At 42.5% G+C, this 26,864-nt stretch overlaps 1 protein-coding gene across 23 annotated transcripts in view; it reads left to right on the top strand.

Annotated features, from left to right (window-relative positions):
• The window catches only part of PTPRF (protein tyrosine phosphatase receptor type F), a 384,390-nt gene that overhangs the window by 188,411 nt on the left and 169,115 nt on the right, over positions 1-26,864 (top strand). The gene's annotated exons all lie outside the window — the stretch shown is intronic.

The raw sequence follows: 26,864 nt of genomic DNA, 5'->3' as shown, positions 1-26,864 counted from the left end.
AGGTGTGTCATTTCTAACTTGGAGGGCTAGCTAAAGAGACATTTGTATAATTTTCTCACCTCTTTGCTTTGATATAATACCCATCCATCTTCAGGGTATTTAAGAATTGTATCTGACAGTCAGAAACTTGGTCTGTGTTGCTGCAATTTCTGGTTTATATCAGCACAGTTCTTGAATAGTTTTTGAGGTTACTCTTCAGATTCTGAGTTTGATGTGGAATTGTGCTGGCTTTGCTTTTCACTGTAGTCATATTTCGTTATTCTCTTTCTCCTGTTAAAGAATAGATTTTGATCCTTGTCTGCTATACGAGCAGGTGTTATTTTCTTGCTTCTTCTAAATAGAATGTGTTGTGGAAGAACAGTGTATTAGATACAAAATGGCTTGTGATCAGTCGATGATTTTTTTACGTCGGATTATCAGTATTATTGTCTGTTTTCAAGGAAATTTGTATTTGGTTTTGGTGGTTTGTGTTTTTTTTTGTCGGGGGGTGGGGGGTTAGCACATCAAGGTGTTGCAGTATTTGTTTATATAGATGATTTTGTAAATGTGCTGAGATGTTACAAATCTGGGGCATTCGGCTGAATGGATTTGTTTTGTTTTTTGCTTGAGTTTCCTAAGACGAGCAGGAAGAGGCTTAGGCAAATTGCTTGGTGTATATGGATTGATGCAGAGACTTTTGAGTAACGAAGAAACTAGAGTGGAAAGCGTTTATTGTTGTAAGATTTGGAACCAGCAGAGACTGGTTATCCCAATGGTGAGTGTGCCAGCCATACCTGTTGTCTCTTGTTCTCTCATCCCCATTTAGAGCATAGAGGTAATCATATTTTCTTCTCTGCTCTGTGACAAAGAATACATTAAACAACTGTAATGTGCTCAGACACTGTGGTGATGGGAATCATAGAAATCATTCAGTACTTGATGTGATTGTGTATCTTGTTTCTGGAGGTGGAGCATCCTAAAAGATCAGCTTGCTCTTCAGTAGTAGTATTATTAAGAATAGGATAACAGGTGCTATAGACTTGAAAATTGTTGGGGAGGGGAAAAAGAAACAACACAACACATCTATTTTGTTACTTCTTGCCTTTGTAGCCGTGTGTGTGAGTGCATAAAGCTCAGCGGAGCTTTTTCAGCAGTTTATGTGCAGATCTGCATTTAAATATTTCTTGCAACTGGGTTTTTCTGATACTGGATACATGAATACCCAACTGTTCCGCGCACATTCCTGTTTCCTTTGGTTGCAGTTGCCTTTATATATCTTAAATATGTATGCACATACACACAGGCGCTAATAATTTATTTGCTCTGTGTTAAATGTTCAAAGGCCTGCAGAGGCATGCGTTGCATAAAGGAGCACAACAGTATTTCTCAGCTCCGTGGTTCTCCTGCTGATTTCCAGATGAGGTAAACCTTGCAGACCACCACATAAATAGGGAATGTTAGGAAACAGCAGAGACAGGAAAAGAAATGCGTGCATACAATTTGAGAGCTACAGAAGTCAGGCACAGGGCTGCTTTTCTCTTTCGAAGCTTCTTTTAATCAAGAATAATGCTAGTTTAACTTGATTCCATAAGGTCAAAAATTATCTACAGGTTGCAGGGGCTGTGTTTTCCTCTCTAACTGAAGAGTATTGACCCCTTGCTGGACACCCTTGTAATGGATAAAATTAAGAAGCATTTGCTGTATAACAGTTTGTATGCGCTCATGCATATAGAGTTGTGAGCTTGATTACGGATAATGAAGAGCTACATGTATTTCTTAACTGATGAAGAAGACAAGTTCTGTTATGATGTATTTGTATTAAAAAAACTGTTTCTATTTCTTTATCCAAGATTTTCTGTGGACAGGTCTATATTTTTTTCAGTCATGCTATCTTATTGTTCTGTGTTGTCTGCCTTAGATTATGCTGTTTCTGCATTTTGGGAGTGTGAATTTCTTTATTATTAATATTCCCTTGCTTGTTTATGTGTTTGCAAAGTGGTTATTGCAGCTCAGTGCCCTGGTTGTGGTTGTATTTAGTCTCAGTGGCCTCCAAAAAATAGTGGTAAGTGCCGCACCGCTCTGTTATGCCATTGCTTTCCTAACGTGAATTTTGTAGAGGTTTTTGAAAGCGACACATTTGATGCGGAACGTTTGATACTCTCAAGACTGTCAACTAGGATTGGATTTTTCCCTCTGCTTCTGGGGTTAAAATAACTTCTGTAATTGCTCTCAGGTGGCATTTTGAATGATGCAGACATTCTGTACTTCCTTTCAAGAATTTGACTAATGCAGTAGTCCCTGGTGCATGACAAAACTCTATCATAGACGTCCTTATGGTTACATGCTGCTAAATACACAGCACATATTGATTTTTACATTAAAAATCCTTTATAACAGTAAGGTTTAATGCTTCTTCACAATTTGCTCTTTAGAACATAGGCCCTAACCTTAAATCCCGGAGTCACAGTCAGGGTTTAGCAGGCTGTTATTAGATGGCTTTGTAGCTAACTAATCTGGAGCTTTATAGTTTTTTTTAGATTTCTGCGATGTTTTACAGATCAGAGGCAGATAATCCTCCCTAATTGCCAACTTATTCCATTCTGAATATTAAGAGAGAAGCATGAGTCCAGTCTCCTGGAGGAATCAGGAATTCTCACTTAAGTGAATCTCTTTTAACAGTTCGGTTCCCTACCAGCCTTTCATTCTCTGCTCCCGTGTCTCTCATTTTTTCCTTCTAACTGCAAATCCTGTTGTGACCAAACTACATATACTTAGTCTAACTGGAAATTATTTCTCCTGTTGATAGTAGGAGAAATAGACGTGCGTATACCTTCTCTTCTCATTTCTCCTGGGTAGCTGATAAGCTGAATTATGTATGAGTCATATTGAACATTTCTATCTTTTTTCCAATTATGACCTGAAGCGGCACAGAAGTACGTTCGTGCCTGCCTGGCAGAGGAGGAAAGCAGCGCGGGGAGGGGAGGGCTAGAATCAATAAGCTGACACACGCTCCCAAGAAAAGCCTTGGGGACAGTTAGTGGCACTAACAAATTAATAAATATATTATTCAGCGGTAACGTCGAGAATTACAGAGCTTTTTAAATAGGGAGATCGTATGAAATGTGAGTAGGAAGGATGCCAGCGTGGAAGAACGTGGCAGGAGGTGTGTCTACGCGGTGCCCTTCCACCAGACTGCTGCACGTTCAGCCTTGTGGCTGTGTTTGCAAAGGTGACAATAACAGTGTTTGTCTCTAGTTGCCTGTACACCGATGCATACCTTCATCTATGTTTCCAGCAGTCTCCACCCAACAGGAACACAAGGAACAGCAGTGCAGAAAGAGCCTTCAAGGGACAGGGGGGAGTATATGAATTATTTGGAAAAGGAAGGAGGCTTAAATACAAAGTATACGATCAGCCCCTTCTCCCAGGACTTTCCAACTTGGGCATTCAGTTACAGGTTTTGATTTCCAGAGTTGAGAAGGTATTTAATTGTAACTGCTCCCTTAGTGCTCTGCAAGCATCGGTTTGTTTTTTTGGTTTCGTTTTGTTTTATTTTTTCCACTCCCCTGTAACCCAGAGCACACAGTCATATCCATGTGACATCGAATACATTCAGAGTTTCATTTTCCCTTTGTTTTTAAGTAGGTTAAATGGAAATAATACCATTTCCGTTTCCAGCACAGATCTATACAAGTCCCCTATGCCCCTATCCCAGTCTCCTAATCCTGTGGTGTGTCATATCTGCCTGGAGAGCACGACCAGGCTCCACGGGAGAGAGGACAGACAGAAGGGCTGGGAAAGGGCTGCGTGTACACTGGATTTCAGTCTCCAGGTAACCTGGTCAGATAGGTTCTACTGACTGGCTTTGCTCTGTCAGAATTTGGGGAAGTTTTGTTGTGTTCCAGTGGAGCCCTGGAAAGTTCCCGAGTGCAGCAGTTGTCCCGAGGTGGGAAGCACCTCCACCTTACTGTAATTTGCTGTTTGCTGAACCATGTCATGAGCTTAATTTCTTTCACCATCTGCCAGCCGCATTCCAGTTCCTGGGGTTACCCTGTTTGAAATGCTGTAAATGATGAACATTGGACTGTTACGAATGATTTCTGCAGAGAGCTAGATCTCAGAAGGCCTGAAACAATATGCCCTTTTTGTAAACACTCTTCCAAAAGTGATTTTGTCAATGGAATAATAAACAAAAGTTAGCTCTGTTTAATCCTTGTTTATGTTTGATTAGTTAGAAAAGGATCAGTCAGATCATTGTACTTTGGCTCATATTTGTCTTCATTACTTTTGCATCTTTTTTGCCAAGAATTTCTAGCAATGTGTTATAAAATCAAAACAATTATAGAAAGGAAATTGAATCCATCCTGACTGTGTAAATGAATTCCTGTACCTTGCAGCTCCTGGGACTGGTAGTATTTTCTTCGTGTCTCTGATCAGGAGAGGACAGGTCTTTCCTCTACATGTTTCATGTTCATTAAGTTCATTTGGCAGCACTTTGGGAAGAAAGACTGCTGTGATGGCAGAGGTCCTGCTCCAGTTCTTTGCTCTCTACACAAGCAATCCAAATAGTTCTTGCTGTGTGAACCAGGCAGTTAACAGATGCCTGTAACTACTGCATTTCCAAGGGCCGTGGGACAGTGAGCCTCCACATGCTTCCTTGCTTCCCAAAATACAGTAATGCAAATAGAAATGAAGAAGCCTGAGTGTGTTTCCTTTGCGTTAGATTGTGGCATGTCCCGTGCTTGTTAAAAAGGGAAACATTAAGCCAATTATTCGTTGTGGCCTCATTGAGAAGTTTAGGTTGTCACCTAGAAGAATGCAAATCCCAGCTCATATGGATTTATGCTATTAAGGTAAAAACAGTGTTCACAGTATTGTGCTGCTCGACAGCAGGTGGCCCAGTATGGGTCTGATAAGTCAATTTAGGAGCCCTGTCATCTTGCTACAAGCTCTAGTCGTTTCTCAGGCACTAGAAGCTGGAAGAATCCTAAAAGGTCAAGTGGAAAGAGATGGCCTCTTCATCCCATAGCACACAGAAGACTGAGAAGAATTGGCAGTTTGTTTCAATGAGACAAATAAAATTTAGAGAGACTTGTATCACTATTATGTCCAGTGCTGTCAATACCTACACTGCCACAGTATCTGAAGAACTGTTTCACCTGTTTAATTTTTGGTATTTATAGAGGACCTATAATCTCAATCCAGGTGTGAAACTCCTGGCTCTCTTCATTTTATTTATTTACTTTCAAATATTGGATTCAATAAGAATGTTAGTCATATTCTTGTATTTATTTTTTTAATAATATTTAGCAAGGAAGACTTTATTGGCTGTGAAAGGGAGACAAAGAATTGATTTTCTCAGCTGAAGAAAAGTTTTAAGTGTTGTTGGTCTCTTCTCCAAACAGGAGAGTCAGCAGATCTTTAGAACATATCAGACCCAAATACCGTAATTTCCATTTCTTATCTCAGTTTAAATGATTAACTAATGGCACATAACCGTATAATGTATCCATGATAGCAAGTTCCATCAGAAGACTGCCATGCACTAAGGTTAAGATCCAGGTTCATTCCACAAGTTTATGAAGCAAGAAATAAAACCTTTGAAAAGTTTTAAATGAAATATCATATAGTTAATGCCAAGCTGAACCCCTTGGAGCTGTGCACTCCCATAAAACCTGGTGTCTGAAAAGCTACTGACCTCGTAATCTTGAGAGCGTTTTTCTTTTACAGCAAGTGGCTGTTTCTGCATATCGCCTCTCAAATGAGGTCCTATGAGATTACATCTGTAACAGGACGGGATGTTGTCACATTCTTATCAGCAAACTAATGACAGCGATGATATTGAAACACCCAATAGCAGCATCTGCAATTCACAGAATCACAGAATAATGTCAGGGGTTGGAAGGGCCCTGGAAAGCTCATCCAGTGCAATCCCCCCATGGAGCAGGAACACCCAGATGAGGTTACACAGGAAGGTGTCCAGGCGGGTTGGAATGTCTGCACAGAAGGAGACTCCACAACCCCCCTGGGCAGCCTGGGCCAGGCTCTGCCACCCTCACTGGGAAGAAGTTTCTTCTCAAATTTAAGTGGAACCTTTTGTGTTCCAGTTTGAACCCATTACCCCTTGTCTTATCATTGTTTGTCACCGAGAAGAGCCTGGCTCCATCCTCCTGACACTCACCCTTTATGTATCTGTAACCATTAATGAGGTCACCCCTCAGTCTCCTCTTCTCCAAGCTCAAGAACCCCAGCTCCCTCAGCCTTTCCTCACACGGGAGATGCTCTACTTGGACTTCCCAGATTAAAAAAGAAAAGAGAGCTTTAAGTGTCAAACAATGAGGCAGTATATTCTACAGAATTCTACCAAAGCTCTAACACAGGGTTCGTATTACCAAGTACTAGATAACCTGAAATTGTAAGTGTGCAGTTATATCCTGTAAAAAGATTTCTCAGAATTCCTTGTCTCACACAATTGATTTATTCCAGGTTTATTCAGCAGTTTATGAGCACCGACTTTGGAACTGGAAATGATGTTCAGCTAAGAATTTTTGCTGCCAATAATAGTTGCTTCCTTTCTATTTGCTCCATTTCTCAAATCCCTCATGAAGATACTCGGAAATGTGGATGCTCATTCAGAGCCTTGTGGCAACCTACTGGTAACTTTTGTCTGTTATGAAAATTGATAATTGAGCCTTGGGCATTATTTTCCTTTCTTTTCCTGGGCTCAGGGTGTAGAGACAAGTTGCTTCTCACTCTCTGCTGTCTTACAGCTTCCTGGGAGTTTGTCATGGAAAGTGTGTCAGGCTGTTCTACTGCTGCTGCTCTGATATTAGAACGTTCAGCCTGTTCCAGTAGGTAAATGAGGCACAAACAGATCAGTTTAACTCTCCGGCAGAGATGTGCTGGTGCAGGCAGGTTCCCGTCTGGTTGGGGATCGTCCCTGTGGGTCGCCATCCCCCAGCTGAGAGCAGGGATGGCCAGATGACTGCTTCTGTGTCTCTGTTCCAGTTTGGAATCAGACAGGTTAGATTAAATCGTCTATGGTTTAAACTAATCTGTTTTGACTCTGTGTTGGAACAGATCATCGGCCCCAGCTGGGAGGCAGCAACCACCAGCGCTGCCTTTCACGTCTCTCAGGCTGGAATTCCCTGACCCCCCCGGCCACAACGCTGTCTGGAGGCTTAGGGCTGGGATTCTGGTGGTGTTGGCAGGCAGTAAACCAGGCTGAAAACCTTGGGTCAGGCCTAGGCTAAAGAGAGTGGTAGTTTAAAAAGGGTGAGAGCGTGGAGCAACAAAGGGCAGGCTGCCAAGGAAGAGATGTGTGCCACATAAGCCTTTTGGACTACCTACTATGAAGGAAGAAAAGGCACGAAAACATAGGTGTAAGGTAGCAGATTGCAGATCTTCAAGTAAATACATCTCTTGGAAAAATGGGGGTGTTTTGGTTGAGATGTGTGCTAGCCAGTGTTCTAAACTGTACCAGAAAGTGGCCAAGTTAGCAGTAAAATCCCCACATCGTTTCATAGACCATCTGCCAATCTTCTTTTTGATTCTTGTGGTATTAGTGGTTCTATTCTGCACCTGTTCCTGTTTGATTCGAAACACTTTTTTAAGTACTTATTTTTCAACACACCTATCTAAAGATGTCCACACCAGGAGCCTTGCAAGTGTCTTTTCAGAAGCACTGATGGATCCATGGATTTTGGAGATGCGCCATCAGATGTTAGTTGCTTTTTCCATTCAGTTGATCACTGGCTAGAATAGCTTCTGTGTGTTTCCCTAATGCACCCGCATTTGTCTTGTCTCCTTTTGTTTCCAAGCAATATGTGCCAGGCTTATAGCAAAAATTCTTAGTATTTCTTACGTTTGTTCCTATTATCCCTGTCACTTAAGGTGATTTGGCTCTTCCTCTTTATTTTTCAGCATCTCTACAACTCTGTCAATTTAATACCTGCCTTTTGTGCAGAGGTTGCTAATGCATCTAGTCATTTCAAAACTGATATTTGAGGAACTTTTTGATAGAGATCATTGTTGTACTACAACTAAAAAAAAAAGGTCAATAAGAGAGTGGAGTTGATCAGGTGTCAGTGAGACCCCGTTTGGTTCTCAAAACGTTTATCTGGTAATAAGGAGACTGAGGCGGGACCTGGTAACTCTCAGATAATAAACTGAGTTTGGAGGACTGGCAGGAAGAAGAAAATACTTGTATTAATGAATTGTGTATACATGAATTTAGAAATCTTTCAGAGAAGAAGAAGAAAAAAAAAGATACGTGAAAACCCGCAATTATAACTTAATCAGTTTCTTATTATAAAAGGCACTTAAATGGAAATTTATTTAGTTCCTCTGGAACAGGCAAACAATAACTTAGTTCCTTTAGATAATTTGAGTAGCTATAACCATAAACATTGTCAGAGTGAAAAACATTTATTGTCAGGTTTAACATCATCTGGTGACCATCAGAAGCTAAAATAATAGAACTTTATCATCAGATGTTTCAAAAGACCTTTCTTATTGCTGGATCTCTTTCAAGATGCTGTGTTCTGAGAGTGTCTGTAGCAACCTGTTACTGGCAGATGTGCTTTCCATAGCTTGTATGTCAGTCCTGCTGATATCTCCTGCTGACTAATAAAGTTGCTGGTATGTATTTGTAGAGTCTTTGAAGTCTGTTAGGTTGTGGAATAGCCTTCTTGAACGAGTTAGCAGCTCATTGTTTGAACTGTTGGAAATTAACTGGAAACACTGATAATGTCATATGGATTATCTGCTTTGGTTCCAAGGAAAAAGGGAAGGGCAAGAGCAAGATGTCCTGAAAAGCCTTTCTGAGCCCTTAACTACCGTGGCAAAATTATCTCCTGTATCTGCTCATAACTGAGAGGCTCTTTGCTCAAAGCTTAGTGACCTGTTGTCATTTGCTGGTATGCCATGACTTACGCAGGCACTTAAGAAGACATAGCACCGCAGTGATCTTCTATAACTTCTTCTGCAGAAGTGGAAGAATATATCCACTTAATAGAACTTGGAGAGTAAGTTCTTAAATGGAAAATGGAGCATGGAGAGAACAGAATGTGATAACCATGACTGTAGGGAATGCAGTGCTTACAGCTACAAAAGCATAAATCTCTTCATGCAGGAAAGTTTCTATACAGTCATCTTGGGCTTATGTTCTGTGCCTTATCTTCTTCCTTATCACAGTCCAAATTAAATCATTCTTGAAGAAATCACTATTTTAAAATAAAAGCCAGAAAAATGTGAAACTGGAATATCAACACATGCTAATAAATCTGTAGCTACAACAGCTGTTCAGAAGGGAGGATGTCCATGTAGATAATATAATAGTATACTTCATGTGTTGCTTACCGTACCTGTGGAAGAGAACATTTCACAAGTACTTTAAGTTCTTCTCCTGCAGAAAAAGGAAAAATCACATAATTGCTACTGATGGGCCACCTTTTGGTCTCGGTCTGAGATGTTGACTGTACAAAACAAAGCTGGCTTTGCATTACAGACCTGTAATATTGATCATTCTGACAACTGCTTTCTGTGCATCATACTTCCTCACAAGTTGCACATCTAGAGTATCACAGAATCTTTCAGGTTGGAAAAGACCTTTAAGATCATCAAGTCCGACCATTAAGCTAACACTGCCAAGTCCTTACGGATCTCTTGTTGATCTTGTATTGTTATTATACAGTCTGGTGTCAGGAAGGCTCTACATCTGTGATGCTTATTAAAATGCAGTGCCCAGATAATGAGCAAAAAGAATAATTTGCCCTAATTTTGGATGCAAGGAAGTAATTATTGTGACCATTGATTGCTAATTTGTTATTTGAGCTGTCAGTGACTAAAATGTGTTTGGTATAGAGATGATCTAAAATACGTGCATTCCACTTGCTGTCTTAGAAGCCAGAGAATCTTTATAAAAGTATTAATCTTGTACTAGTAAAACAGCACCTTCCCCATAGATTTTTCTAACAGCTGCTTATTCCTGTGGATATTTCAGTGGGATAATAAAGTAGCAACTCTTTCTGGCACTCTCACCTGCTCAGATTCTTTCTGCCCAGAGCTCCAGAATAGCTCTTTCAAATCCTTTTTCCTAAGGAAAACCAGTGGCTGTGAGGTATAATAATATCTGTCTTTTCAGGATCACCTGGTGCCTTGCTGAGGCAGGTTGGGTGATGCCATGGGAAGACGCTGCAATGTGTTCATCTGTTGTGTTAATCCCATGCTCTGTTCTTCAATCCTTTTATCGCAAGGGTCCAGCCTGGATGAAACCTTTCCAGGTTCTTGGTGTGCGAGCTGAGTGGAGAAGTCTAAATAGCGATCAGAGCTATAACTTCATCCAGCTGTAGCGTACGAATGTTCACTGTTGGGTTGCTGTTCCAGGCTGGAACTGGGGGGAATTTCCCTGCAACAAAGAGTGCCTGTAAATAAATAAAACTAGCTGCACAAAGAGCTACACACAACAGAACTGGCATTATGACCTTTTATCTACTGTGAGTCCCCTGGAAAGGCACAAGAAGCATTAGCCTGTTGGAGACCTTAAAAACCCAAATCTTACTTTTTGGTACTACAGCTCCAAAGTGATGCTTTGTTTGCAAGCAATACTGGAATTTATTTTTCTCTATATCTCTTTGATTTAGACAGTGCTACATTTGGTCCCAATGAGGAGAAAGTCCTTGGAGAGAGGACGGAAATCATGAACGTATTGATGAAAAATGTATGAACTGCACACAGGGTGGTATTAACAAAAGCTGTTCCAGGGGAAGGTAATTAATTGGGGAATGCGTAGTCCAAGATAATAGTATATACAGTAAAAAGAAGGGCAGACAAAGAAGGTCAGGAGGAGGACCAGGATGAGCCTTTTGAAGTGAGCCTGCATCCCCTTCCCTTGGAGTCCCAGCAGGGAAGAGCGGAGCATGCCAGCAGTGCGGCAGTTTGAGCAAGCGCCTTCCAGCTGGAGCTCCATGCCCGATGTGTGACAACCAAGCCAGGCAAAGCACAGAACTTGCTGTCCCTTGAAGGCTGTCTGTAAGAGAAAGTTGCCCAGCCAAACCCCTGGCAAGTACCAGTCCACCGAAAGCCCTGCCTATGATTGAGATCAAAATAGTTCACCTGCAAGAGTGGAGAGGTCAGCAGGGAGTGCCCTTGCTTGCACGGACCGTTCTCTGTAAGAAGATTTGGTCTTGTCTTCTGCCTCCTGCCGGGAGGTTAATTAGCTTTTTGCTATGAGAATATCACTGACGTGAAACCTGGCTATATTATGCATGTAGATATGTCATCAGCAAACCCAGCATTGAAGCTGTTGAATGGCTTGAGGCCAGGGGGAAACTCAGCGTGTGTTCTTTACAAATAAATGATTTGGTTGCTTGATTTGGATGTGAATTTGTCCCTTCAAAAAGTAGCGTTGCAGAGAACGTTGGCTGATGCTTCGCCTGCAGGAATAATGTGGCCTCATGGAAAAAGCAGCAGTTGTTTTGCCTAGAGGTGGTAGGCTCAATCAGAGTCCACCTGATCGGCATGTAGCACACGTCCTAACGTCATAACTTCTGCCCGCCATGTGCTCAGAGTCCTGAGGAAGAAACTGCTGATCAGATGAGTAGTATCTAGACTTGAATTTAGCAAACATGAATAAAATCTTTATCTTTTGCAGTATGACTTTCAAAAGGGTAGGGGAGGGAAGAAAAGGATTCTGGAAGATTCATGTTTTTACTAATTAGATACTAAAAATTGTAAAAGTGCTAAAAAAATAATAAAATAAACCCTTAGCTCTTGCCCCAGGCAGGAATTTACTAGCTTTAGTTTGTTTTTCAATTCGGTTCATTGATCTTGTCACAATTGATGATTCATTAAGTTGTGACTACTGTAGAAATTACAATGCACAGATGTAGCTGTACTGCACATCTGTGTGTTCCCAATGTGCTAATGGTTTAAAAATGTACTTTCTCTCTGGCCATGTACTGTGCTCCGAGTGCCAACTGGCATTTTGTATTACTGAGCCATTTGTTGTGGTTGGCAGAAAGAAGGTCTTCTGGTTCTCCTTGTGGTTTTTTTGTGACTTTTGTCCATATTTCAGATAGCTGGATTTGATTTTCCCAGCAACCTTGGCCTTGCAGAATGCGAGTTGTGATGGCTGTCTCTTCTGCAGGCTGCCACCTTTGTTAATGTCACACACGTTCTCCGAGTGTTTGCTTGCAGCAGATGGGCTTGTTTCCTGCCCTGAGTCATGAGGAACATGTTAGGCTCAAACGCAGGATTTCCTGGTTTCCTGACTTGCTCAAGATTCTGAATTTTAATTTTTGGAATTTGACTTGGTTCCTAGCTTAATGCTAACAACTCATTTTATGTAAAGCTTCTCGTTCTAGCAGGTCCCAGAAGACCTCAAAAACTTTCAGTGTATTGACTTACAAGCCGATTGGCACTAGTAATTCAACAATGTGCAGCAAAACTGTAAAACGACTTAATTATTAAACTTACCTCTAGTCTCTTCCCTGAATTCAAACCACTATTCAGACTGGTCCTTATTAGGGACTTGTATTTGATCTAAGCATAAATCTGAGGAGCTGTCTGATGGAGTAGGGCTTTGAATTGATGAGGCAAGCTATGCCTGCCATTAAATCATGGTAGTATTATGCTGGTGTTGTGTAGTTAATGCATTTCCCTGTGATTACGTTCTGTCTCTAATACCGCTTTCTAATGCAGACAAACCCATAAGACTCCTCTTGCTTTAGGCCTTTCAGGGAGTACCCTGGGGAGCAGACTGCATCAGTTTGACCACATACCAGCCAGTGCACCTGGCTCTGTATCCATTTCCAATTTGATCGCAGGCTCTGTGGTAAGAGGGTCCATGTCTGGCATCTCTCATTTGCATCTTCTTTGTTTCAACCATACAGATACTTCTGAAAGCTAGATTTTAAAAAAAGGCAATTCTCAGTCCAGCACTAACTGATCAGTTTATTCCAATAATTAGTATTTAATTCTGGGGTTGAAACTGTATAATACCAACTTTAATCCAAGCTATTTGGTTCTCTCCAAGACTGTAAACCCTCTTTTTTTTTGCCTTGTTTCTCTGAGATTCCTTTTTCCTCCTGAACTTCTGTAAATTCTCTTCAACGTGCTGAACCGTTTGAGCTTGGTGAGCCCCTGTTGTAATGGCCTGTTTTCTACCTCTGGCTTGGTTTTTGTAGCTCATCTTGAAATTCTCGGTGCTATTTCCATGCTCTTCTGGAAATGCATGCGTTGCAATTCACACTGTATTTTACTGCCTTAAGAAACAGCTGCAATGACTCAAACCGAAGGTCAGTCTATCCCGCTCTCTTTTCCAGGAGCCAGTGCTGGATGCCAGGAAAGGGTGTAAAGACAAAACGTGTTTATAGTGACAGTTCTTCCAAACACATGCTTCTCTAGCCTCTAATGGAGTGTACCTCTGGTAGTTTTGAGCTAGATATAGTGGATTTAGTCAAACTAATGACAGAATAATCTGTTTAGTCTTTCAACTTCTAGTGTGCATAAGTTCCCATAGCATGATGCTTCCCAGCTTAACTGCGTGGTCTGTGAAAAGATACCCGTTAATTGCTAATATAATTTGATACCCTGTAGTCTTTGTATTAGAAGGCATGGTGGATTATTATTACTAGAAGAGACTCTGGATTTAGTAGCTTTTGATTGTACCCGTCCTTGTTTGCGTCTTTGATTCTGCAAAGTGCTGGTCTATTTACTTCTGATCTAACATGTTTGCAACTGCAAAATGCTGCATCTTTGTCTAGTAGAAATAGGGCTGGGCAGCACTCTGGAGCTTCTTTACATTCTGTGTCACAGTATTGCATGAACGTTGTGAGCCCTTCGAGTTGCCATCTTCTAGGACTGTCTCCCATGCGGGCTGAGCGTATGTTTTTGCTTGTTCCTGTGGTAACCGAGAACACATCTGGAAGATTCTAGAATCTGTTTGTCCAGGTGAGTCAGTGCACAAGGTCAGTCTAGACAAAAGACGAGACTTCAGGGGCAATTTCATGATGTGAACCAGGAGGGTACTGGCCTCAGTGACTCAAAAGGTAGGTTTCTTTTTCCAAATTGCTTGTGTTCCAGTTCCTTTGTCGCCTTTTGTATTCAGAGATGATCTATTGGATGTTGCCTCTTTAATTCTGCGCACTTCGTAGCAGTAGCCTATCTTCGTTATTATAATCCTTCTAAAGATCTTCCATGTGTGTGAAGCCGGCCTGCAGCAGGGTGTGCGTTGCAGCTTGCTCAGTAGCTGTGATGAGGGGAAAAAGCTCTAAAGCCTTCTTGTGCAACTGTGGAAGGCAGCACCCAGGTCTTCCTTACATTGATTTTGGCAGCAGAAGCTTGCACATCGCTCATCTCCAGACTAAGGGCTTTGCCCAGCAAAGGGAAATCTCAGAGCTGCAGAGCACCGATGCAGTTTTCCACTCCCTACAGTGGCACTTTGCTAAAATTCAAACCTGGATCAGTGGACCTGCCCTAATACTCAGGCTCCCCAGTTCAAGATTTTGAGCTACTTGATGCAAATGAAGGACAGTAGGTGACAGTAACCCATCGAGACTTGACTGAAGCCAGCTTCCTATTTCTTCTTGGAACATTTAGTTGTAACACAAGTCAGATGTTATTCGTCAGTTATGCAAGTCATAGGCAGTGCAGGAGTAAATGGAGAGGTGAGTGGAGCTGAGCCAGACAGAGCTGGTCCTTCTGGTCTTTTGTTGGTCTTTTGTTGGTCTTTTATATACAGAAAGGCAAGAGACCTCAGGGGCATCCCACCTAGTCCTGTGCTGCCATACAGTCCCTTCATCTGAACAACGGCAAGTACATAAAAGGTGTCCATGAAAAACAAACAAAACCACACACACAAAAACCCCCACATCAGTGTGTTTAACAAAACTGTCTGAAACATAACTTAAGTCACAAAACTTGACAGCTCATCTTCTCCACCTTCCTTACAACCGTGTCACTAATATTCATTCAAGCATAGAATTGAAATGCCTTCTCTTATCACTTAACCTGTTCTTTTATGGTACACATTTTTTTAAAAAATTGCAGCACTGTTGTCCTTTAGATCAGCGCTGCTATTCTAAGCCTGGCAAGTGTTGTTTTTCTGTGGCTGAAAAATGAATCTGAATAAAACCTAGTGATTCATTACTCTATGCACTTTTCAGTTTATTGAGACATGAAGTGCTGAATTTAATGGAAACTGGACCTCACTGCCAAATAACAAAGTTTGAACTTGTTCTCCTTGTGACATTAATTGCTAATTTACAGCTCCTATAGAAGAGCAGGTAGAGTGGTGCAGGCACAAGATTGACCAGCAGAAATTACCCAGACTCTATAGTTAGACAGTTAACAATGACTCCGCAGTGCTACTGTTAGCATGACCCTTTCAGCATTTTTAAAGTTATTTTAGCATTTCTTGTAGTAGGCCATTCTGTCTTCAAGATACTCTTGGCAGATATTCATTAAAGACCGTGATCTTTAGAGATGCGGCTTTGCAGTTAAACACAAGTTTCAGTAGAGTTATGGCTAAACCATAGCATTTTTGCTTTGGTGTTTCTCCACATCACCAGTATGTCTCCCAGGCTGTTTTTTAATCCCAGGCAGGAAGGGGAAGTGAATGTTGTTTCTAATTGAAATGCTACTGAGTCCTATGTAAAAGAGTAAATATGCGTAAGTCCAAAGTTTGTTTGAAATGGAAGTACAGCTCCTAAGGTTGATGGTGTTTATCTTCAGTCCGCTGCTCAGCTGTCTTAGATTATAACCTTCTATTTCAACAATAGGATTAATAGAGGCCTTTTGGTTCTTCATATACCATAATATTTTTATAAAAGTCTGCCTGTGATCTGCTGATGCTTTTCAGGGAAGGGGAGCATAGTGCCATTTTTCAAGGCATTTGTGTGTTGTTATGTCAGCTTCTCTGTGCAGCAGTGCAAGGTGGGCACTCCACTTGCTGCTCTCCCAACAGAGCTGTTGATTTTCATAAAGATATTTTGCAAGAGCCTTAGCAGTCTGGCTTTATTAAGTAATGTGTAGAGGGTTCCCTCTCTGAGCTCTGAGGATTTCCAAACCAAATAGTTTGGAAATTACATTTGGCAAACTCTAAATTCTGAACAGAACAGGTGCAACCAACATATTTAATCTGTTGCCTTTAGTTAGAACTTCATTTCTTAGTGCTGAGTATTTCTACCAGTCAGAGCGGTGCTCCTTGCTCAAGCATCTAGATGTGATTGAGTGGTACTACTTCTGTAACTGTACCCGAGGTGGCTCTTCTTCATGTGGGATTAACTCAACATAATCTGCTACTCCAGCTCTGAGACTGTGCTAAGTGGAAAATCCTAGATTTGGAAAAAAAAAACCAGTGAGTTTTGCGATGTCTTGCTTGTGGTGAAACGTGACTTGGTTTTCTGGTTGGCAGCAAGAGGAAGGTTCAGCTTGCAGGGAGGCCACAGCAACCTCGCATCGTTAGAGTAATGAAGGCTCTGATTGTGGAGCCTCGTAGGAGACCCCACGAAGCAGCAGCCATGTGGGCTCATGGTGCTCCCGTCAGCTCTGCCTCAGGGGTCTGAATGTCCAGGTGGGAGACAGGACAGTAGATGATACAGGGAAACCTGTATCTATGGCACGAGGTAGTGCAGAGACAAAATGATCACCAGGATGCTGCTTACAGCATCATTGTTGGGTGACTCCTGAGAGATCAGACTGGAAAAGAACGATTTGGAGGATGTATCTTGCTGAATGTGCTATGGAAGAGGCTCTGCCTTAGCCTGGGGCACTGCATGGGATAAAATGTGAAGGAGCTTGTGTGAAAAAAGGGTATGTGGGTGATGAAGCATTGCTGGTGCCTGGAGAGAGTCAGCACCTCAGAAGAACATTGTATGTCAGGGAGAAGTGTGAGTCTTTCAAACAGAAAAATAGTGCAGTCTGTTGTCTCAAGAGCAGGGGGTAATAGCTGGGCAGCCCTTACTGTACGGCCAGGCTTCAGCAATTTAATATTGCATGTCTTCACAGTTCTGCCTGACTCGGATATACTCCTATTCTGTTGTGCATTAGTATAACCCAAAGAGCATTTCCAAGGAGCTTCTCAAATCTTTTTAAGATACCTGCTTCTGACGCTCCACAACATTGAGTGTTAAATGCTGAAAGAAGCTTATAGGAACAGGGGGTTTTATGATGTGAATGTTCACTTTTTTAATAAAATAGCTTCTTCTGGAAGGAAAGGGAAAAAAAAAGGGCAGCACATTCTCAGGAAAATTACTGGCACAGAATCACTAGTTAAAAGTAGGGAAGGTCCTGAAGTGTAATGGAGTGAATCACTTATGACCAGCTTTATGGTGGTGTAATCTGACATTTACTTTCATTGGTAAATACAGAAAATGGTAGTGAAATGTTGAAAATGCGATGTATCATAAAAGTTACAGCCACCTCATCAAGTTTATTATGCTTTGGGAGATACAAGGTCTTGGTTGCTTCCTGGAATAGTTAAGATGTTTGAAATTTAGACACTGCAACGTAAACTAGTCTTCTGCTACCTGTACATTCGAGATGGTCAAATATCAGCATAATTACGCAGCCGACTGGTTCTGCTCGAGTGCCCATTGCCTGCAATTGGCTGCGCATCCTTTGGTCGTGAGCTGCAGGTTTCCACGGAAACTGCATGTACCACTACCTGAGAGTAGTTGAGAATGGCAGCTGTAATGAGAGAATTTGGGGCGAATTGTGTAAATATTCATAACTAGATTACAGTGGTAAAATATTTTCACTCTGGATGAAGATTTAACTTCCAGGCTTAAGGAGATTAAACTGAAGAGGTCCAGGAAAGAATCCGTCGTTGTGAAATCCGGGGATGAGTGTTGTAAAACCCATTACAAATTCCCAGAATTTTAGAGCAGGGTTTGGGAAAGTTGTATTCCCTGTGCTGCCTCAAGGGTCTGATAGCCTTTGTATTTTTGTTCTTGGAGGCAGGTAATTGAAAGGCAAAAGCTGTGAATTCGTAGCATCTGTGTTGGCTGGGAAGTGACTGCTCAGACCCCTCAGCTTCAGGGCAGGTGCCTTGTCCTACTTGCAAAGACATGTGAGGGTACACCAGGGGTTTGGAATAAAATAGCCATGTAGCATCTGCCTAGACTCCCCTGTTTTTCCCCTTCAGCTTAGATATTTATTTTTTTAAAAGTTAGATGCAGTAGCTTAATATTCAGAGCACTCTGTTGCTGTGCAGTGTGATCTGCATAAACCGAAGGAGAGATGCTACAAGCTAGCATTTCCTATAAAGACAGCTTTGTGTGTGATAGAGACGCAAAGCCAGCTGGATGTAACAGGATTCACTGTGATTGCTGCTCAGATACTGTAAATGTGTATTTATGCTGGGTTGAAGTGACCTGAAGAATTTCCATTGCCCGTTTCTGGGCGCACCTTCTCTTGCACCGAGCTCGTAGAACTAATGTGTGCAGTCGTGCCAACGGGAGATGTGTGTGTTTTGTATTAGCCTAAGGTTAAAAAGAAGTGGTGACTATTTCATGTGCTGCAGCTAATGAAAAGGTTTGGGCTAAGGCATCATAGTTAATTTTATACAAAATTAACTTGTCTTTGAAAATTGTTTTGTTTTATTTTTTGCCAGCAATAGTTTCTCACCGCTGGTAAAGCAGGAGAGTGTGTCTATTTTTATGTGAGCCCAGGGCAAGCCGGGGGGTTGGCATTACCTGGAAGAATGTCGTCTTCATCTGGGAATCTTAAAAAGACAGTGCTAGACTCCCGGTTGTTCTCATTGCCTCTCAAACTACAGAAAGAGCTGGGAAGTAGCTGATTGTGCAGCTTAGAGAGAAAATGTTAATTGGTGTAACTGAGCTTTCCTCCTCGAAAGTACTGAACTCTGAAAACTCTCAAATCATGAATATTGCTAGGTTAATTGGGTGGTTAAATTTAGCAGAGCCTCGACTGTGCCCTACACACAGAGCTACCATTTATTATTTAAATGCCTGTTGTGACATGAGGTGATGGCTCAGGGTAGGCTACCTTGCAAACCATGCGATTTAGTAAACAGTTATTATTGACTTGAGAGATGGAGCTTGTCGTGAATTGCATCTACGCTGATGCTGTCAGTTAATTTTGAGCCAGATAGCTGTAACCAGCTTTCATTCCACTAGCAAATACCTGGGGATATATGGGGCTATGTACTAGCAGTGCTTGGCTGAAGAGGAATTAGTTTTATCTTACAGTCAGTGATCCACAGCATCCATCAGCCTTATTAATTAAAACTAGAACATGTCACAAGACTCTGATCTGAGTATGTAAAAAAGAGGTACCTTAAACTTTATATTTTGCCTAAAAAAACTCTCATAACTCACTGAAGAAACGCTCTGCTGATGACTGGAAGATTTAATAATAAAGAAGGTTTAAATGGGAGGAAATACTCTTGCTCAGGTTTCCTTCTGCTCATGATGCCAGAGCCTTGTCAGAGTGAAATATGTAACACCGGCTGAATGGCTGAGCAGCTTCCATCTGCTTCAGGATCTCTCAAAGATAATCAAGAATGATGAAAATTGTTTCTTCATTTTTGACCTCTAACCAACCTGCTAGCCTTATGTCTATAAAACAAGAGATGTCTCCAGACTGGACATAAATTGTAATGCGAGTGTAGATCACAACTCCTCTATCAATATTTGAACTGGAAAGATCTTATATCAGTATAGCAGCAGTTTATTGTATTCATAAGAAGAACTCCATACCCTTAAGACTCATTAATTTGACAGACCCCTAATAGCAGCTTGCAAATCTTACTGCCATTTCTGGTGGGAAGTGAGGTCCTTCAGGATCTGCTGTCTCAAGACTAGAGGAACCATCAGCCACGTTGACTGCCCATGCGTGACATCTTTCTGCAAAACACCCTCTCCCAGCAATCTCTGTCTCTTCTGTTATAATACCGGACATTTTACTGCCACTGCAAGTTTTCTATGTTCTTCCTATGTACTGTTTTCCTCTTGATCCTTCAGCGCCTTGGAAACGGGCTTCCTGCATTCATCAGCTGATCCTTATTCCCAAGTGCCCTGTTCCTTCCTTTCCTCTCTTGTGCTGTACTGATAGAACGCTGATGCTTAACCTGCCGTATAAAACAATACGTTATCTCACACCCCTCTTTTCTCCAAGTTCTGTTTTTAATTTCTCTGCACGATCTGTGTGCTGGCTTTGGGCTGCAAGCACCTTGAGGAGGAATGCTGCATGTTTAACTGCGTAAAACCCTGTGCAAACTGTTGGTAAGGGGTCTAGCAGCATGGGCTGTTGCTCCGGAGTAGCACATCTGTGCAGAAACGCTTGCTCAGAGCAAAACAACACTTGCACTAACTCTTACCTTTTCTCCAAGGAACAGTGCCATAGCTTTCTGGAGATTTATATAATCTCGCAGAAGTTTTGCTGCCCTGTCAAGCAAGTGCTGTGTTCCCACAGCTGGTTAGCGCAGCCGGTCTGTCCAGCGCTGCCGAGCCCCTTGCGCTGAGTTCAGTGAGCGGGAGCACAGATGTTTACGTGTATCCCCACCTAACTGTCAGGCCTTCCCAAATGTCATTCATCTGTCATTTTGACTGCCACACACTCTGTCCCATTTGCTTACAATCCTTGAACTCTCCCTGCAGTAACTCTCAAGGGGTAATAAAGAAAAGAGAAAGAAATGTTGGGTCTAAACATTGTTGGGAAATGCTGAAGATTGGCAACGTACCGAGGGAGACTGTTGGCTTAAGAAAGATTTAGAGGGCTTTAAATAGCAGAGGTCATATTGGCTGAGCAAGAGGAAAAAAAAAACACAATATGTTTGCAGTAGATGGAGAAGTCCCTGGAAAACTGAATATTTCAGCACAGCAGTTGTTGAACTACACATGAACCTGAAAAAGCTAAACTGGAATGCACAAACGTTGTCCTTCCTGAGTTTCTTCACAGCTAACACATTCATCTGGGCCTCGTTTTCAGTCTGAAGTGAAAGGAGGGTTCATGGCTTTAGTTGCAGACTCTGTCCTTTGCAGAAAGCCAGGAAGTCAGGATACAGTTGTGTTGTGTCCCATCATCACCTCCCTCCCCCCCCCCCAAAACATCCAGTTTGCCCATTACAGAATTTTAAAGGCAAGATTTGAGACAACTGGCCACGTCGCTGGAAGTCTTCCACTGCCATCCTGTGAACCTTCAGGAGACTCCAGGGAGAGTTTTTTGAAGACTCAATGAAACTAGCCTGTTGATATAGAGGAATATTGCTCTATCAAACACCTTCCCCACCTGTAATATTCAAAAGAAACCTCAGATCTTTGAGGTGCTGCAGTGTGTTTAAGTAATTGCAAAAGGAAAGGACAGATGAGGCTGGTGTTAGGACTCACCTTTGTTGCTTCATGTTTCTTATTTCGTATGGGACAGAGATTTGTCATCCTGAGCTCTCTGTCTTTGGGTTGGGTTGGGTTTCAGAAGGAGCCCCTGTCCTGAAGATGCCTTTGGTATGGCTTGGAGATCTCACTGTTGGAAAATATGGGAAATATGAGAAGTGAGTGGTTCATTTGAAAGGCTTGTTTGCTTGGTGGTCTGTCTTAGGTAATTATTTGTGCTGACAACACAGCCGTTGGCTGAAGCAACCTGCCTGCCATTGGCTTGCGTTGTAGTCTGCAGTGCCGCTGAACTCCTACCAGAGCAACGTTTGTGCACCTGTAGCAACAAAGTGAAATTGTGTTTAGAATTTTTGCCATGTCCCTGCAGAGCTGTCTCATCTGTGCACCTTTGGGGCTTATGCGAAGAGACATCGTTGTTCCCTTCCCAGCACCAAGAGCAAAGGAGGGGTTGTCTGTTGCCTGACTGAATTTCTCTCCCTCCTTTGCACTGCATCCTCCTGTAGCATCTCTCGTGACACTCATGATAGCTTCTGCTCCCTTGAGAAGCAGCAGAGTCCTGCAGGGCACTGGCTGTTTTCTGGGGCACTAGGATAGTGCCCGCAACAAGGTGATTAGCGTGGATTTGCGGACTGGTGGGGACAGACTCCAAGCTGCCTGTTACAGTGCTCATCCTAATGGTGTTCTCTCTGTTGCGGGAAGCGATGAGCGTTTCCCTGCCGTGTCCACAGGATGTGTGCTCGTCCAGCCCGTAGGAGCTTGTGTTCTTTGATCTGCTGCAACACATGTGCTCAAAAGGATTGGCAGAAAACTCTCTTCTCAGCAGCTTATGGTTGTCGTATACTGACACCTGTATTTTGGTATTTGCAAGCTAAGCCTGCGCACTTAAACAAATAAGCAAGCTCAGTTCTACATGGGTAAAATTGTAGGATGAGGCTGCTTTAATTAGAGGTGGCGAGACTCCTCAACGCTCCTGCTGTTTACTCTCATAAACATTGTGCATATGTTTGCAGCACAGTGAAAAAGACAAGACTTATGGGGCAGGTGCTTCTTTTAGAGCAACAAATCCATTTCCAGGTAACTGAAAAAGCTACAATTGCTTTCAGAACAGGTAGAGCATACAGAAGGAAAAACCATTGCCAGACATCTGGTACATGGTCTGCAAAGCGGGGAATACCTCCAGTCGTGGGTCTCCTTGGCTGTTTGTCTCTGGAGTCCACACTGTTCCCAGGGGATGCTTGGGGAGCAGCTTTTCTGGCAGGTTTCAAAGCAGAGCTCATTGCCTGGAATTTTCATTCAGGATTTTCCTGTGTATAAATCTGGGTACTTTTTTCCAGATCCATTGATTCACAAATCAAACTGGGAAGCTCTCACAGTATTAAACAAAGGATATTTAAAATAAAGAATGTGCATCAGAGTCTCCAAAGCAATAATCCCGTACAGTACCAGCTCTCCACCTGGACTGAGTCTCTCATGTCAGGGCCTGCAGCAGGAGCCAGTGATACCTGCCAGTCAGAACAGGGAGTCCTGGTTTTATTTTACCTCAGAACAAAAATAATATACTGTTTCACTTCATCTATATGAAAGCTCCGTTGGCTACCTCTTGCTTCAGGCATGTCAGGTTTTTTCCTAAATGAATCAACCTACTTTACCTTACTTTTATTAGGTGGTAGGTTTCTTCAGTCCTATTTTCTGTGCTTGTCACTTCTATTAAGCCCCTTGGTTGCATGTTGCTCAATGTGAGTGGAATCCTGCTTGTGCAAATTTTCTTGTTGATCTTAGCGAACGGTTCCTGTGCTCCTTTCTGAAGGAGCTTCGCTTTCCTGAAATCCAGTACTGCTGCATTCAGAGATTATAGAAGTCAGAAACCTGTGATCTCTCATACAGGTTTTCTCTGGATTAATTCCTGTTTGAACTTGCAAAGATGTTTTAGAAAAGCATCCCATCCTAACTTCACAATTGTCAGAAATGTGCAGGCCTCCACAGTTCATAGTATATTGTTTCAGTTGTTAATTAACCTCTCTGGTAAAAGTTCTACCTTTCAGCTTTTGTCTTTTAAGATTTTCTAGACTCTTATCAAATTTCTCATTTTGTGATGGCATTTAGTTACTTTGATCCAGATGCCTTTAAGTCTTCTCCTTGATAAGGTGAACAGATTGAGACCCTGGAACTTCTAATTAAAATGGTATGTTTCTCAACGCTTGAACCATCCCTACAGCTCTGGACAAATGAGGTATTCTCAGTATCTTTCTAGGAGGAGCACCGAACGTGGAGGTAGTGCCGTCTGCCTGCCCCTCTCCAGCGTCTCCGTGCAGCCCAGGGCTGTCCCCTGGGGTTTTCTTTCTTACAGACCCGGTTACAGCAGCATCCGCTGTGTTAAGGATGTAGCTCCCTCGCACAGAGAGGCTGTTCAGACACAAGGTCTGTAGGAAGAGATAACATTTTTATTAGACTAGATATTACAGATGGAAAAAATGAATGAAGAGCCCTTCATCAAATAAGATCCTCCTCCACCCCCACATGCTTTGCTTTCCATGTGTCTTTTGAGCTGCCTGGTTATATCGAGGCTGTTGCCAAATACTTTGACCTTCATTTTCAGTCTTTGTCCTGTTGTTTCTCTGTAGGATTCTTCTGGGCTCACCTTTAGCCTGACAATGAGGCTCATCGTGCCAGGGTTCCGCTTTGTTTAAGGGATCACGAAATTCCTTCTGCAAGATGGTGGTTCTCCCGGCTTTGAAAATTTTATAGTTGACATTTACCCCAAGCACTGCAAAAGTAGACTCAAGGTCTCCTTTTAAAGTAGGAACTAAACATGCATAGCATAACTGCATAAAAAGACCCTTATCTCTTAGTTGGTTTTTCATTACCTCCTGTGGCTCTAATCTGATTGCCTTGCATATATTAATGAAGAAGGAAATAAAATATTTGTAATAATAGGTGCGTGGCATTCTGGGATTGATTGATTTATTTTCCAAAGAGGCGTGCTCCACTATTTATGCCTTTAGGTGGTCTTGGGATACTGTTGGTAACTCCTTAGTTGTTTTCAAGGCCATAATCACAATGCAGTGAGATGATGTAATGAAATCCATTTGCTGCTGGCTGTTCTTTTTCCAGGAATACCATTATTTGGGCTGTGACTTTGGTTTGTAGTTTTGTTCAGTACCTTATAGGTGTACAGAAGAGAAGCCAGCTTGCATAGGTATTTCGGACCTGTTCATCACAAACTGCTCTTGGAACAGGGGGCTGAAGTGAAGGGCTACAGCCCAAACAACACACTGAAACAGAAATGCTTGACAAATCTTGTTACTGCCGACTTATTTACAGAAAAAGCATGAAAAAAGCATGTTCCAGCAGACACAATGAGAGAAGGATCCAGGCCTTCCGCTTCTGGTCTCCTTCAGGAACGCCAATATCTGTTTTCCAAATGGTTGAAGGGAAAGTCTAGATAATATAAAAAGGATTTACTTTAGGGAAGAACAGATGCTTGCACTGAAAATGTGACTGGTTTTCACATTATCCAAGGCTGTCAGTGGGTGTTGCATATTTATATACTGTAGGGAAAAGGTGATGAACTAGTTTGCTTTGTAGTAGCTTTTCCTGCAGGAGTGAAAAACCTAAGATTCTCAGATGAAGCTTCCTGATGGTTGTTTTCAGTGTGTGAATTGCAGGGATCATGTGGAAGAGTTTGTGAGTGATGGGAGAAAACTCCTCTGGGTTATCTAGCAAGAGGCTGGGGCAATTCTTATGCCTCAGCATGTGCTTGGTTTGACAGTGAAAATAAATAAGAGGGACCTAGGAATGAAAGTTCTATTTCTGAAAAGAAGCCTATGGAAGTGTTTTATATCATGGGGTTTTTTTTACAATCTATAGAAGCTGACAGCTTCTGATTTTAACCTCTACATAGCTATAAATGCCACAACATATTCAAAAGGCATTGTGATCTCTGGGTCACTGATTGCCCATGGAGATGTGCCTGTTTCAGCCACCTTGCTGCTGTCCTGGAAGATCAAAATATAGCTACCTCACACTTGAAATGTTGTCGAGTCCTCTGTCCCCTCTCTCTCCCAATGGTGATAAGTGTAGAGATATTGAAGTGAAGAAATCCATGACTTCCTTCTCTAATAGGTGAGAGCCCAAGCAGATGGATTATTTTTCCAGGGGCCAGGTCAGGCCAGTCTCTTCACAGTAGATGTGTACTTGAACAGGTCTCTGTTGACATGGTTTTATTTTCCCTTGGAGGCAGTTTCTCAGTGACGAGTGGGGCTGTTGTAAGCCTTCCCTCCTCGGAGGGAGGATGTGAGAACGTGCATGCAGGCGTGTTGTCTCTCTGCCATGGTGGTGCTGCTTGCCCATCCTTTCCTTTGGATTGCTATCTTGTTTTCTTGAAGACTTGCCCATAAACAGTTTGCAGTTTCACAAGAAAGAGAGCGTGGTACCTCACGGCTGCTGGAAGATGTTGTAACATCTTTTTAAACTGTTCCAGTGGTGCAGAAAAAACACTGCTGGTGAGAAGAAGCTGGTGATAGCAAGTGAAGTTCCTTTGGAAATAAAGGGTGGAACTAGACGAAGTGTTTGCATCTCTGCCAGGCCCGTCGCTGAGTGTTGTGGCGATGGAGCCTGACGGCAGCGCCGGGGCTGGGCGAGGTGAAGCCGTGCGGAGCAATGCAGGGCTTGTCGTGCTGGTTAGGTGTGGTGATGTGCCTGGACACACACAGCTCGAGCTGCCAGTCCATGACCACAGGAATGGAGTGGTCTGTGCCGAGGGAGACCTGGTGTGCCTCGGGAGGATGTAGCTGAGGGGCTTCTCTGCAGGAAGGTGGGAGATCAATGGGATCTGAAGGGGTTGTCATCCAGGTACTGTCAGCCTAAAGGCTGACACAAGATTATGTATTTATTCTAGGGCACTTAATGAGGGCGGAAGTAAAGTTATCTGCCTGAATATAATAAGTTTTTGTTCATTTGCAAGCTTGAATTGCTCTGAACTAGGGATTTTGGAAAGAAGAAAGTCGCCACCAGCCAGTCCACGTTAACTGTGTGTTAACGCAGCTTCATCACTGATCAACCTGGCGTTTTAGGCAGAAGGCACAGGGCTGATGGGCTCAGTGAGCTCCCGAGGTCTCGCCCAGCATTGCTCTGTGGGCTAGGGAAGGCTTGGGAGGGAACCGATTTGATCTCTGAGTGAGAATGAAGGCTGCTGTGTGTTTTCACTCATATTCTCTGCTGCTGTGAAAGGGGGATTATGGCTGTGCTTTCAAATGTCTGAAAGTTGTTGACAGGGACAGCAAGAAATCTCAGATGCTATCTGTATTCCTGACTCTCGGTTGTTTTATTCAGTCCTAGCTGCAATAAATTTCAAGAAGGAGAGGAAAAATGACATGTCTATTTCTTCTATTCCATTTCAGTGCCTTTTGGGCAGCTCACTGCCCTTTTTGGTCTGTTAAGCCATTAGCATTTTCAGTGCTCAGCTTTTGGAGGGCAGGGGAAGGAAGAGTTGCCCAGAAGCCGCAGTGCTATGTGTGTTCCATGGGTGCA

This window comes from Columba livia, chromosome 8, assembly GCF_036013475.1.
Source record: "Columba livia isolate bColLiv1 breed racing homer chromosome 8, bColLiv1.pat.W.v2, whole genome shotgun sequence".
Taxonomy (NCBI): Eukaryota; Metazoa; Chordata; class Aves; order Columbiformes; family Columbidae; genus Columba; species Columba livia.
Note: the sequence above shows the minus strand (reverse complement) of the source record. Positions and strands in the feature narration are given on the sequence as shown.